Source organism: Sturnira hondurensis, unplaced genomic scaffold, assembly GCF_014824575.4.
Source record: "Sturnira hondurensis isolate 20B ecotype Veracruz unplaced genomic scaffold, ASM1482457v3 Scaffold0004136, whole genome shotgun sequence".
In the NCBI taxonomy this organism is placed as follows: domain Eukaryota; kingdom Metazoa; phylum Chordata; class Mammalia; order Chiroptera; family Phyllostomidae; genus Sturnira; species Sturnira hondurensis.
Genome location: NW_028076767.1, coordinates 20130496 through 20144969, shown reverse-complemented (window position 1 = coordinate 20144969; position 14474 = coordinate 20130496).

Sequence of the window (14474 nt, the reverse complement as noted above, 5' to 3'; positions counted from 1 at the left end):
GTTCATGTCCATGGGCCCATGTAATCCCATACATATAAGTTCTTCAGCAAAAGATAATTTGCCAAGACTAAAAAAAAATAGACAAAAAGAGAGAGAAAGAAATAGATAAAATGAATAGCCATATACCTCAAAAAAACCAACGAGTCCAAATGGTTTTCTAAGTGAGCTCTTTCTCTGCCCCGCCCCCCAAGCCCCCTGCAGACATCATCCTTGAGGGTAAAACCCTGTGGTATATGGTAACATGTTAAGCCAGGAACAGTTTTAAATTTTTTCACTGAACAAGAATGCAGTCTTATATGGAGGTCCCAGCTAGAGCCACCAAGACACTCATTCACAGTCAGAATAACAAAAGGAATCTACAAACAAAAAAATGCTAATAAAGTCTGACGACACCAAGTTTTAGAGGAATATGGAAATTGTTTACACTGCTGATGGGAGTATAAATCATTCCAGCCACACTGGAGAGCAATTTGGCAAAATCTAACATTGAAGTTGCCTGTATCTTACCCACCAGGAATTCCACTTCGGTGCGCCCATGAGCCCAAGAAAACACGGGCAGGCGTGTTTATTGGAGCATTTTCATAATAGCAAAAAATTGGGGCACCTAAACGTCCAATTAAATATCTTTGTTCCTATAACAAAATACACTGTTACGGTGAAAGGGGCGAGTCAGCACACTTTTCCTTTTAAAAGCCGGACAGTCCACATTTTTTGGCTTTGCAGGCCATGTGGTCTCTGGCAACCCCTCGGTTCTGATGCAGCAGGGAAACTGCCCTGGACAACTGGAATGGGCATGGCTGTAGCCAACAAAACTCTGTTTGCTAAAACAGATTTGGCCTGAGGACCTTAGTTTGCTGACTCTTGATCTAGAGCTGTGTGTGTCGAAGTGGACACATCTCCCAAACCCAAAGCTGAGTGCAATCACAAGATTGCACTATTGCACTATTTGGCCAATAAGAACAAGCCAAAGGACTAGGTCAGCCGTGGCCTGGGGAAGTGGTCACACGACTCTGTCAGACCACGCACTGGGCTGAGACTGCAGTGGGGGAGGGGCCCATGCCCCAAATCTCAAGGTCTGTGCTCATTCTTCTTACCTGACCAGTGGGCAGGGCTAACACTCCCTCCTCCAGTCCTCTTGTTTCTCACATCACTGCTTCCTCCTCCCCCCCATCTCCTCTGAATCCAAAGGCCTGGTCTACTTGACTCTAGTTGAAGGTCTAGCAAACATCAGAAACAGGATCTCCCCCAAATGAACCCATCATCTGGCCCTGGCATGTGCTCCAGTTGGAATCTTCCCTGTCCCCATCTGTCATCTTTGACTGTTTTCTTTCCCTCACTCCCCTGCACCCCCTTCAACGGACACATCCAATCCGTGCCCAAATCCTATTGGTTCTACATTGAAAATATCTCCAAGATCTCACCACTTCCACCACTGCCACTCAAGCCAAAGCCACCATCATCTCTTGCCAGACTACTCCCATCACCTCCTTCCTTGTCTCCTTGTCTGGCCTTGTCTGCTTCCGTCTGGTCTCACTACATGGACAAGAGCAATCCTGTTGGATCGTGCGGTTCCTGCATCCCACCTGTCAGAGCAAAGGTCAAGGCTGAACAGTGGCCCATGAAGCCTATGGGATCTGCCTCCCTGCTGGTCCTCCGGCCTCGACACTCACTCTCAGCCTTTGACTTCAGCTATGCTGGCCTCCTCACTATTTCAGGAACCCACTTGAGCCCCAGGACCTTCCTGTACTTACTGTTCCATTGCCCGGAATATTCTTCCCCAAGATCTCTCTGCATGGCTCACACTCTTAATTTCCAACGTCTCCTCAGGGAGGCCTTCCTGAAAGATCTTATTTAATATTGCAGGCCCTGCCCAGTGACCCCCTGTTCTTCTCCCAGTACCTTGCTTAACTTTTTCCCAGAGCAGTTATCACCTTCTAACAGGCTAGATAATTTTTCGAAGTATTTTATTATGAAAATTTTCAAGCACACAGAACCATTGAAATAGTTGTTCAATAACCACCTGTATGCCCACCAGTTACATTCCGCATTTAATCTTGCACCATTTGCTCTATCACTATCACTACCGGTCCATTCATCTGTCTGTCCATCCATCTATCCACGTTTCATCTTTTTGATGCATTTCAGAGTACGTTGCCAAGCAACATCCATTATGATAAAAACTCAACAAAGTGAATACAGAGGGAACATACCTTAACATAATAAAGACTACACACGACAGCCTATAACTAATATCACACCAGTGAAAAGCTGAAAGCTTTTTCTCCAAGATCAGGAAAAAAGACAAGGATGCTCATTCTCACCACTTTTATTCAGCATAGGATTAGAAGTCCTAGTCCGGGCAATTAAACAAGAAAAAGAAATAAAAGGCATCCAAATCAGCAAGGAAGAAGTAAAACTGTCACGTTTTGCTGCTAACATAGTATTATACATAGAAAACCAAGATCCCACAAAAAAACTTGTTAGACTAATAAATTCAGTAAAGTTGCAGGATACAAAAATCTGTTGCATTTCTACACACGAACAACAAACTATCAGAAATAAGTTAAAACAATTCCATTTAAAATTGGATTGAAAAGATAAAATACCTAGGGATGAAATTAAAGTAGGGGAAAAATCTGTACTCTGAAAACTGTAAGATTTTAAAAAAGATTTTATTTATTTTTGGAGAGGAGAAAGGGGGAAGAGAAGGACAGAAACATCAATGTGAAGTTGCCTCTTGAGCACCCTCTACCGGGGACCTGGCCTGCAACCCAGGCATGTGCCCTGACTGGGAATAGAACCAGCAACCCTTTGGTTCACAGGCCAGCACTCAATCCACTAGGCCACACCAGCCAGGGCTGAAAACTACAAGATGTTAATGAAAGAAATTAAAGAAGATACAGATAGCAATCTACTCTGTGCTCATCAGAGTTTTGTTAAAATGCCCACACCACCCAAAGTAATCTAACAGGTTCAATGCAACCCCTTTTAAAATTCTAATGGAATATTTTGCATAAATAGGACTAAAAACATCTAAAATTTCTGTGCAACCAAAAAAGACCCCAAATAGCCAAAGCTGGAGGCATCAGGCTCCCTGATTTCAAACTATAGTACAAAGGTCTAGTGATCAAAACAGTATGGTATTGGCATAAAAACACACACACAAATCAATGCAACAGAATAGAGCCCAGAAATAAACTCATGCATGTATGTTCAATTAGTTTATGAGAAAGGAGCCAAGAATACACAATGGGGAAGGGACAGTTTCTTCAGTAAATGATGGAGACCATGGATGACCACTGGATCATTGGAAATCTGGACAGCCACATGCAAAAGAATGTAACTGGACCACTGCCTTACACAAAAATCAACTCAAAATAGATTAAAGACTTGAATGTAAGACCTGAAACCATAAAGCTCCTAGACAAAAACATAGATGGTAAGCTCCTTGACATCAGTCTTGTATGACTTTTTTTTGATTCGACACAAAACAAAGGTGACAAAAGAAAAAAATAAGTGGAACTCCATCAAACTAAAAAAGCTTATGCACCGCAAAGGGAAACAAAATAAAAAGACAACCTACTGAATAGGAGAAAGCAAAGCATGTATCTGGTAAAAGGTTAAAACTGAAAATATCTGAAGAACTCATACAACTTAATAGCGAAAACCCAAACAATCAGATTTTTAAAATGGGCAGAGGATCTGAACGTTTTCCCAAGGATATACAGATGGCCAACAGGGACATGAGAAGGTGTTTAACATCACTGATCATCACGGAAATGCAAATCAAAATTGTGAGATACCACCTCACGCTGGCTAGAATGGCCATTATCAACGGGATGTAAAATAACAGGTGTTGACGAGGACATGAAGGGAACCTTTGTACACTATGGTGGGAATGTAAATTTCCATTATGGTAAACAGTATGGAGGTTCCTTCAAAAATCAACAATAGCCCTGACCAGGTAGCTCAGTTGGTGAGAGTGTTGTCCCAATATGCCAAGGTTGTGGGTTCAATCCTCGGCCAGGACACAGACAAGAATCAACCCATGAGTGCATAATTAACTGGAACAACAAATCAATGCTTCTCTCTAAAATCAATAAATTAAAAAATTTAAATGTATATATAAAATAGTTAAAAACAGAAACTAAAAATAGCACTACCATATGATCCATCAATTTCACTTCTGGCTATTTATCCAAAAGAAATGAAATGACCAACTCAAAAAGATACATGCACCTCCACAGTCACTGCTGTACCCACTTTAGGCAACATATGGAAACAACACTTAGGTCGTTTCCAGATAGATGAATAAAGACAGGTGAATGTGTGTATATATGTACAAACAAACACACATTCAGTGAAGGCAATCTCGTCATTTGCAACAACATGAATAGACCATAAATTCACTTATATGTAGAATCTAAAACAAACCCAATATCATAGACACTGAAGGTGGGGGGAGGTGGGAGGGGTTGACTGGGTAAAGGGGACAAAAGATAAAAACTTCCTGTTATAAAATAAAAAGTCATGGGCTATAATGTACAGACAGCGTGGTGACAATGGTTAGAAATACTGTAGTAAAAAAAGTTTAAAAAGAAATAGAAATACTTTAGTGTATATTTGAAAGTTACTAAAAAGAACAGACCTTAAACTTCTCATCACAAGAAAAAAATGTAACTATGTGTGACGATGGATGCTAACTAGACTTATTGCAATATATATAAATATATAAGTTGTGTTGTACACCTGAAACTAATACAATGCTATATGCTTTATATCTCAACTTTTTTTAAAGGGACAAAAACAGTGAGTTGCAGGATATCAGTTTTGCTTTATTCCCAAATCCTTCACATTTATATCAATTTTTGTTTTTCGGGTTTTTAAAAAAGATTTTATTTATTCATTTTCCAAGAGAATGAAAGAAAGGGAGGGAGAAAAATATCAATGTGTGGTTGCCTCACGCATCCCCCACCAGGAACCTGGCCCACAACCCAGGTGTGTACCCTGACTGGGAATCGAACTAGCAACCCTTTGGTTTGCAGGCTGGCGTTCAATCCACTGAGCCGCATCAGCCAGGGCCATTGTTTTTTAATGTCCCCTTTGGAGAGATTAAATTTACATACAGTTAGACACACAGACTGTGAGTGTGTGACTGAGTTTTGACCTGTGTAATCCAAACCCCTATCAGATACAGAACACGACCACCACCTCTTCAGAAAGTTCCCTCTTCAGTCCACCTGCACCCCACAGCCGGAAGCAACCACCACCCTGAGTTTTCCACTATAGATTAGACTGACTGGGCCCAGAACTCCATAAAATGAAATTATACTACATACTTTGTTTCTGGCTTCTTCACCTCAACATAAAGATTTTGAGGTTCATCCATGGCGTTGCAGAATCCGGTGGGTCGTTTCTTTACATTACAAAGTAAAGGGTCCATTGATGTATGTAGCATAGTTTGGTTTTCCATTCTTCCACTGACGGCCATCTGGACTGTCTGCAGTTTTTGACGATTGGGAATAAAGCTGCTATGAACATCCTTGGAACAGTCTTTGTGTGGACACACTTATTTTGTTTCACTTGGACGACTGTCTAGGAGTGGAATTGCTAGGTCATGGGGCAGATGTGTGTTTAGTTTTCTAAGAAATTACCAGCTATGCCCTGGCCGGGTAGCTCAGTTGGTTAGAGTGTTGTCCCCATACACCAAGGTTGCAAGTTCAATCCCCAGTCAGGGCACATACAAGAGTCAAGCAACGAATGCATAAATAAGTGAAATAACAAGTTGATGTTTCTCTCCCTCTCTCTCTCTCCCCCGCATTTAAAAATTAATTTTAAAATTCTTTAAAAAAGAAATTACCAGCTCTCTTTCCAAAGTGGTAGCTCCATTTTAGATTTCTATCAACAATATACGGGAGTTTGAGTTGCTTTGCACCCTTCCAACACTCGGTGTGGCCAGTCGTTTTAATTTTGGCTGTCCTGGTAGGTGTGCAGTAGCATCTCAGTGTGGATTTAAATTTAATACGCTATATAATTGAAAATCTTTATTTCTCCCTCCCACTAATGTGCAAGCCCCTCAAGGGCTGCGTTTTCTATGTGTGGTCCCTGCTTTACCCCAGGACCTGGACTGCGCAGACAGCAGGTGCTCAGCGAGGGTCTGTTGGCTGAGATGCTCTCCTCTGGCCCCACACGCCCTTGCTCTGCGTCACTGCCCATCTGGGGTCTGTCTCCTCTCTAGATCATGTGTGGGGACTGAGTTCAAGCCAAGCACCGAGTTTGGTGGGGGGCACTAAGGGGTCTGAGAGGACCATTTGGGATGATGGGGGTAAGCCCTGTTCAGGGCAGCGTCTCTCCCACGGGCAAGCTCACCCTCCCCATCCTCCTGTTCTTGCTGATCTGTGGCTTCTGACTGGGACTCATGGGCCTGAGAAATGGGAGACGGCCGGCCTTGGTTGGCCTGTCACGTGAGGGTGGAGCAACCCCTCGCCTGAGTGGCCACCAGTCACTGTGTGACCAGGCCAGTCCCTCCTCTGGGCCTCTGTTTGCTCCTTTGCACAGCGGCAGACAGACCTGGGTCTGAAGTACTTTACCGCTTACAGGATGACTTTGAACAAATGCGTTCCCCTGGAGGCTTATTTTTTCATCTGTAAAATGGAGACAGGAACAACCTACCTCTGAGGTTGAGGATTAGTGAGTGACCAGGAGGGCATAGCGTCCTGGGGGAAAGGGCCTGGAATCAGATGGACCAACTTTATCACCATGGTGGCTATGGTATCTCATTTAAGGAAATGAACTCGTAAAATGGGCCTCATGTTGGGAGGGCCCAGGAGAAACGAGGTCAGAGTCAGGGTTATTATCTCTGAGTAAGGATGAGTTGTTCCTGTTTACAGACTCCAAGAGCAGTTCTCCCAAGATTGGAGGGACTGAAACCCACCCAGAAGCCCCCAAGCCATGGGCATGGGGTGCCCCACCTCACTCCTGAAGCTCTCTGGCTTCACTGGGAGGTGGAGGCCATGACCATCAGCCCCACCGCTCACATGTGGCCTTGGACACGGCTGTTCCTTCCTTTGGGTCTCACTCCCTCGGCCCCTCCTCTCTCTCTGGCCAAGGGGAGTTCTCTCTCTGTTCTCAACCCACCTCCCTGAGTGATGGGCAGCATTACCTCCCTCTCCCCCTCCTCCTCTGTCTTCGCCTCTGCCCTCCCCAGACGCCCACCCTCGGAGCTGGCCAGTCACTTGGAGAGGCTGCCTCCTCCTGGAATTTCCAGCCTCTGGCTGCACCCCAGCCTGCTCCTCCTATCATGGCCCTCAGCTCTCACCCCACCCCTGTCGTCCTGGGTCATGTCCATGTTCACACCCATCAGCACTTCCAACGTGACAGCGACTCCCTATTCCCCGCCTCCAGCCCCTGACTATCCCTCCGTATCCCAGCTTTAGTTCCTGCCTCCCGAACGAAGGTCGACTCGGAGGCTTAGGCTTCTCAAACTCAACAGGTCCAAATGGAGCCAGCGTCCTCCCCAATACCTGCCAACAGCTAACACACACCTGCCCTCACACCCGGTCACCACAGCCCCGGCCTCAGCTGGGCTCACGCCTTGCCTGCCAGTCTAGTCACTCTGAGTCCTTTCAAACTGTCTGTCCCCTCCCCTCGCCATCCTCACTCCTCTGGGTGGCCTCTCCCCTGAGCCTGCTCCACTTGAACTTGTCCCCACACTTTCCTGGCCTCAGCCTAGAGCACCCCCCACAAACGCACCTCTCCTTCAAACACAGATCCGAGGGTCCCTGGCCACCATCCTTCGAGCAAGACAAGATTTCTGCCTTCATCCTCTCATTTGTTTCCTTACCTGTCCCCACGTCCTCCTGGCCCAGCACAAATTACACAGCCCATCACCAGAACCCCTTTCCAAAAGTGCTGGGCTCCCTCATTCTTTTAGGAGCTGAACTAGACTGGCAAAATCCCAGTCCTGGTTGAAGGCAGCTGTGAACGCGCTACACAGCTGCGCCTGGGCTGCAACTGATGACACAAACTCGTTGACTCAACTACGCTCAGCTGGGCCCTGACCGCTGTCCACGAGGTTCGACCCAAACCTGGAAGGTCTGAGTCCTCCCCTTACAGCCCCAGCAGCACCTCAGACCTTGCCTGTCCTCTGTGCCCTTGTCCTGTCTTCCCTCGGGTGGCAGCGTGGTAGCTGTCCCTGCTCCAGACTCAGACCAGCCCTTGCCCTGTGCCTGGTGCCACCCCTCCCCACTCTCTCGGCTCTGCCCCCCCCCGCCCCCCGAGAGAGGCCCCTCAGTCTGCCCCAGCAGCACTCACACCCCTCTCCAGCCCAGCCCCCTTCTCTGCTCCCTTCCCAACACCGCTTTCTCCCTGAAATTCTTTCTTCTCTTGGTTTCCATGGCAGAGACCACCTGATACCCCAGCAACTACTGTCCCAGTGCCCCTTGGACAGAACCCTGGATATCGCCTCAGGTGGCCATGCCCCCCGCCTGGTCTCTCAGCTCCCACCACAGTTAAAAGGGTCAAGATGATGAAACTTTGGTCAATAAAACTAAGTGTTGGGGAACCTGAGCATTTACGACAGCAAGACTTCAACCAGGGGAAGTCAAGCCCGAGATGGGTGGTTACGACCTGGGCGAGTTCTCCATCCCCTACAAGCCTGTGAAGCACTCTGGGCCACCGGTCCTCCTGCTGCCTCCTCAAGTAGCCTCAGCCAAGAAAGACCCAGACTTCTCTTAAAGGGGGAGGAGGGGCATGGAAAAAAAAAACAGTGACGTACTGTAGGGGGTTTCTGGGAAATTTCCTTAAAGGGAAAGGGTACCTGAACTTGAGTGTGATGGCTGGGGCTGCAGCAGCTATCTTGAACCACAAGGACAAGGGCGGTACCCTAGGGATGGTGGAAGCAAAGATGGTAGGAGCCTGGGTCTCTGACGATTTTGTGGAGTCACCATTCCAACCCTGGACTGCTCACTAGATAAACTTTTATCTTGTTTAAGCCACAGTCGTTTGGGGGTTTGTGCAGCTGAACTGAACCCTAATTGAAACAATGTATTTTACCATGTATAACGTGCACTTTTTGCCCAAATTTTTTGAGGGAAAAATAAGGATGCGTCTTGTACATGAGGATAATGACTACATACCATGGGTATAGTAATGGGCATAATAATCCCACACACAATGGACACAAAAACATGGGTCTGCATCATACACAGCAAAACCCAGTAGCTTCCATTTTAGTTGACTCTCCTGACCCGTCCTCTCATTTGCTGGCTCCTGCTCCCAGAGCAAACTGCCGCCCTCCCCTCCAGAGGCCAGGTGTCCCCAGTGAGGCCTTCACACCTTCTCTCTCCTCTCCTTTCATTCTTGTGAACGCATTCAGGCCCCCTTGGCTTTAACCACAGGCGATGGCTGCAAATCCGCACGTCCAGCACAGCCTGCAGAGCTGGTGTTCAAGTCTGTCACGTATCTTATTAGACACACGGATGTCTAATAGGCTCAGATTGGGCAGGTCATTTCAAATTGCTGAGCCCTCTAAACTTACTTCCCCGTCATCCACATCTCAGGAAGTGGCAGCATCTGGCGGCTCACGTAAGCACCCAGGAGCCCCTGGAGGTCTCATCCCATCGCTCCCATGTTCAGAACTCACCGGCAGGTCTTGCTGCTCTCCTAGGAGATCCTGCCACCACCCTCGCCACAACCCCGAGGTACCCCTGTGGTCCAGGCCACCACCAGGGCTCGCCTGGCTGACGGGGCTCCGATTCAGCTTGGGCCCTGCCTTCTCCACAGAGCCACCAGAATGCAAAATATGTGTGCAATTTTAAAGACAGGCGATTTCAAAGATATTTCGTGCTTGCAGTGGGTTCCCTCTGATCTACCCCTCCGAATTCCCTGAGGTTCTAGAAAACTCTCATTCTTCAGTTACTTCATTGCAACAGGGCTAGAAGCACCTAGATAATAAGCTTAGGTTATTTCAAACTTTCAAAATTTAATTTTTACCCAAATAATACAGTATGAAAAGGTCAAATAGCAATTTAAATACAGCTGTTCCTTCTGATATTTACATTCACGTTTCCAAGCACCATGGTTTTCCTATTTTCTTTAGCTCTTACGAAGGAAGGGGATTTGCCTGAGGCCCATTTGCCTGTGGCCTCTCCTCACCCTTCCCCCAGCAGTTACAGGTTTGGAGTATTAATGTTTTTTCTACACAACTATTGTTCATAGCTGAGTCACATGGGCCCTGGATTTGCTTTTTATTGTACATTTTAAAAAATGTTCTAGAGTTATGGCTTAATTTGCCATCTCTTGTTTTGTTTTCCATGCCCCAACACTACATTATCCATAAATTCCTTGCAGAAGTAAAAACCTCCTCTAAATATATTCAAATGCAATGGATAACCTGTTGGTTTTGTTTTCTTCCTGGAAACACCCTCCTAGGCTACCCAGGACTCTCCCCGATTTTCTGCCCCGGGCCCCGCACCACCATCTCGAGTTTTATCCCTTGTCTCCCTTCTTTGCTGGGAGCCTCAAATCGCCTGGGCCCCGTCTCACTTTCATTGCTTTGCTCCTTTACTTTGCTGTACAGTCCTCAGTAGCCTTCTGAAAAACGGTGCCTGGTAGATAAACGCAGATGACTTTCTATGCCTGAAAATACGTATCTTACTCTTACACTTGATTAATACGGGGTATAAAGTTCTAGGTTGTAAATACATTTTTAAAAATCAGCATTTCGAGGGCATTGACTTACCTGTGTTGTTTCTAGTGATGCTATCTGGGAGGCTCATCACTTTTTAAATGTCCAGACCTTGGTACCCTGGTTTTCTCCCCTCTGTGTCTGGATTGTGTCTGCCCCGTGCTCTGAAATGTCATGGGGACAGGGCCTGGCACCGGTTAAAGCTAATTGCTTTGGACACTCAGATCTTCCAATCTGGAAACTTATGTCCTCAGTCCAGGGAATATCTTTCTTACAGTTTCCTGCTGATAATGTTCCACCCTGTTCCCGCTTTCTGGGTCTCCTGTTAGTCAGAGGCTGAATATTCTAGCCTGATACTTTTCATTTTCTTGCATGCTCTCTTCCATTTTCTTTTGCTCACTTTTTTGGAGATTTTCTCATTTTCAATGCGCAACTCTTCTGTTGAATTTATTACCTTCCTATTTTTAATCTTTCAAGAGTTCTTCCTTTTTGCAAATATTTTATTATAGCTCTCGTACCCTTCACCACGGGGTACAAGGGGCTATGCCAGTGGTTCTCAACTCCACAGAAACCTGGGTAGCCTGCGCAAACCAACGAAGTCCCAGGATCTTGCTCACGAATACGATTGAATAGGTCTAGGGTGGGTCCCCAGTATAGCTTTTTTTTTTTAAATTGGCTGTCTCATCTCCACTAAACGATTGTCATTATCTCCTTTATGTTTAGACTAAGGCCTGGTACATAATAGGCATTCACTAAATGCCTTTTGAATGAATAAATGAATAAAATGCTTTTGTAAAGGTTGGTCATGAAATAAGAACAGCTTATAGGCAATCTACTTTTGTTCATGTTTTCCCTAAAAATGTCTGAAAACCAGCCAAACAGTAGTTTTGTGTGTCAAAAAGCGTTTAAAACTCAAAAAGTTAAAACATTTTTGCCATTTCTTGTTTCATCTTGCCTTTAGGCAGTCTTTTTTTTTTTTTTTTTTTTTAAAGAGGGGAATGGAGGGGAAGAGAGAGGGAAGAAACATTGATGTGAGAGAGAAACATCGATTGGCTGCCTGGCCTCCTACCTGTGCCCCAACTGGGGGCTGAACCTGCAACCTGGGTGTATGTCCTGACCAGGAATCAAACCCGTGACCTTTTGGTTTATGGGACGAATCACCAACCGAGCCACACTGGCCAGGGCTAGGCAGTCTTTAACACTGTATTTCCTGTGGACTAGGAAGTTCAAGTGTGATTATTTTCATTTCAGTTTCTGCTGTGACACCCAAGGCAATAGTTGCTGTAGACCAAGGAAAGGAGCAGGACCAGTCAGTGCAAGAAGTTAGAGAACAACTTTCAGAAGCTGGTGAAGTTCTGTGACTCCCACCACCCACGGAGGGAGGCGTTTTGCCTCGGAACAACAGAGGGAGACTGAAAACCAGGGGACAAAACAGGGTTATAAGGAGCCAACCAGAGAGAGTGCATCATCCAAAATAAGGCAATGGCAGGTAGGAGGAGGAGAGAAGTGGATGGGGTGTGGGGACAAGGAACAGATCTTTGCCAACTCATGAGATGTACCAGAGGCACGGCTTTAAACACACCCGGCTCAGAGAGCCAGAAGCCAGGTCACAACTGTTTTGTTACAGCACACGGTGCAGGAATAAAAACAAGCCTTGCGGCCCCGCCCCACCCCCAAGGGGGAAAGGCTGGCAGAGGCCCAAGCTGGGGTAGGGGTGGCCTCTATCTCCAAAGGCAGCTCAAAGGCTTTGTTGTTATACTGGACCAGACGCATCACCTACCCAAGATGGGGCCTTCAGTACCGGAAAGTGGTGAGGGAGGCCTGGGACTTCCCTACATTACACTCAGGGACAGGGGAAGGTTGAGCCCTCAGAATAAATTTAACAGTGAAAAACCAAGATAAAATTGGCCTTTGATCCCACTGAGCTTGTTTAACATTACGGTAGGGCTAGTACTTTGTGTCGTTTTCCTTCTCAGTTGAGTGTAATGGATCAGCCCAAGTTCACGGACACTGAATTGTGTCTTCCAATACGATGTCTGGCGTTTCCTACCTGCTGCAAATAATGGAACAGCTGCCTCGTCAGGGGGATGAACCTGAAACCCAGGCCTGCACCCTGACCAAAATCAAACTGGTGACCTTTCGCTTTGCAGCCCTATGCACAGCCAACTGAGCCACACTCATCAGGGCATCCTGGAGTGTTTAAACAAACATTTTTTGGCAGGGGGTAAAGGTGGTACCAACTCGCAGAGGAACATCGGGATTCCAAGGAACACCGGCAAGTGCTGAAGCAGGGTAAGGAATGGTGAATGGAGGTGGTAGCAGCCGCTGCATTTTTCCTGAGGCGATGACTTTCCTGACCATGGCCCTCTGTACCGGGACCCCAGCCAAGAGCTGGACCTTGCTGACGGGAATTGGCGCAGACTGTGGATACAAACTGCGAGGCAGAAGTTGCTGGGGTGATGTGATCCTGAAGGGGGAGGTTGACAGGTGTACACATGTCACTTAGGTGGTATACTTATGTGTAAACTGCACTGCATGTACATCTCACCCACCTACCAAAAAGGGTAAGCTAGTCAATAATACGGACATTGAAGTATTTAGGAGTGTGTCCTGTCTGCAACTGTCCTTTGAAACACACCAAATGGGATGGAGTTATGTGATGTTAATTGTAGAGTAAAACGGAGAATGTAAAATTATTTCAACTGTTTGAAATTTTTCATGATGATGGGAGCGGGCACACCGTGCTTAGGCAAATACACTCTGAAACCCAGAAGCTGTGCCTGTCCCCCCACGCCCAAGGCAGTGATCGGTTTGTAACATTAGTAGATACTGCATTCCCACACCCTTGCTGCCCCCAAGTGGCTTCCCACGGGGGCTGGGGAGGTGCAGCATCTTCATGTTCATGAGTTCCCTGCTTTTCACCGACGTCAGACTGAGCCTACTTTCCTCAGGACCTCGAGGGAGTTTCAGGATGGGGAACTTAAAGGAAAATAAGAGGGAGGAATGATGGGTGGGATCAGATCTTCCCCTATTATTCTTCTTGGAGAAACTCAAGCCAAAAGTACACAGGAACCTCACACCTGGAGCCCCACCACCCTCAGCCTCTGAGCACAAAGAGAAGATACTGGTCACCACGCCTCACTTTTAAAACTGAATCTGAGACAAAGATGGATGCAGGGTCAGTTTGCCCCAGTCCGGCAACCCCGCTCTCCAGGGTGTGCTTCCTGAGTCTGCAGGGCAAGGCCCACCTGCAGCTGGTTTCCCAGGGGCTGTTCTACTTGGAGATTTGGGAAAATTACTTGAAATGTATTAAGACAAACATGGATATATAATGCAATGGAAAATTCCTATGTTCTTTCACTAAAATAGGAGATTTTGAAGAGATGTGCCAAGCCCTTATAAACTACTAGGTTGGCTAAAAAGTTCATTTAGCTTTTTTCCCATACAATAGCTCTAATAGTGCTTAGTTATCTTTAACTTCATTCAAAACAATTTTGTTACATTGTGACAGCTGTCGTATCAGCATGCATTTAAAGAACTTATCAAAATTGCTGAATTTTTGTGCAGCCATTTTAATATTCAAGTTGACAGAAAATATGCAACATTTTCAGTGTAGTATGCTTTATTATTTCAAGAAAGGTAAAAACACAACTGGAACACAAAAAATTTGTGCAGTGTATGGAGAAGGTGCTGTGACTGATTGAATGTATTAAAAGTGGTTTGCAAAGTTTCTTGGTACTATTGATATTTTAGCCAAATAATTCTTTGCTGTGGGGTTGTCCTATGC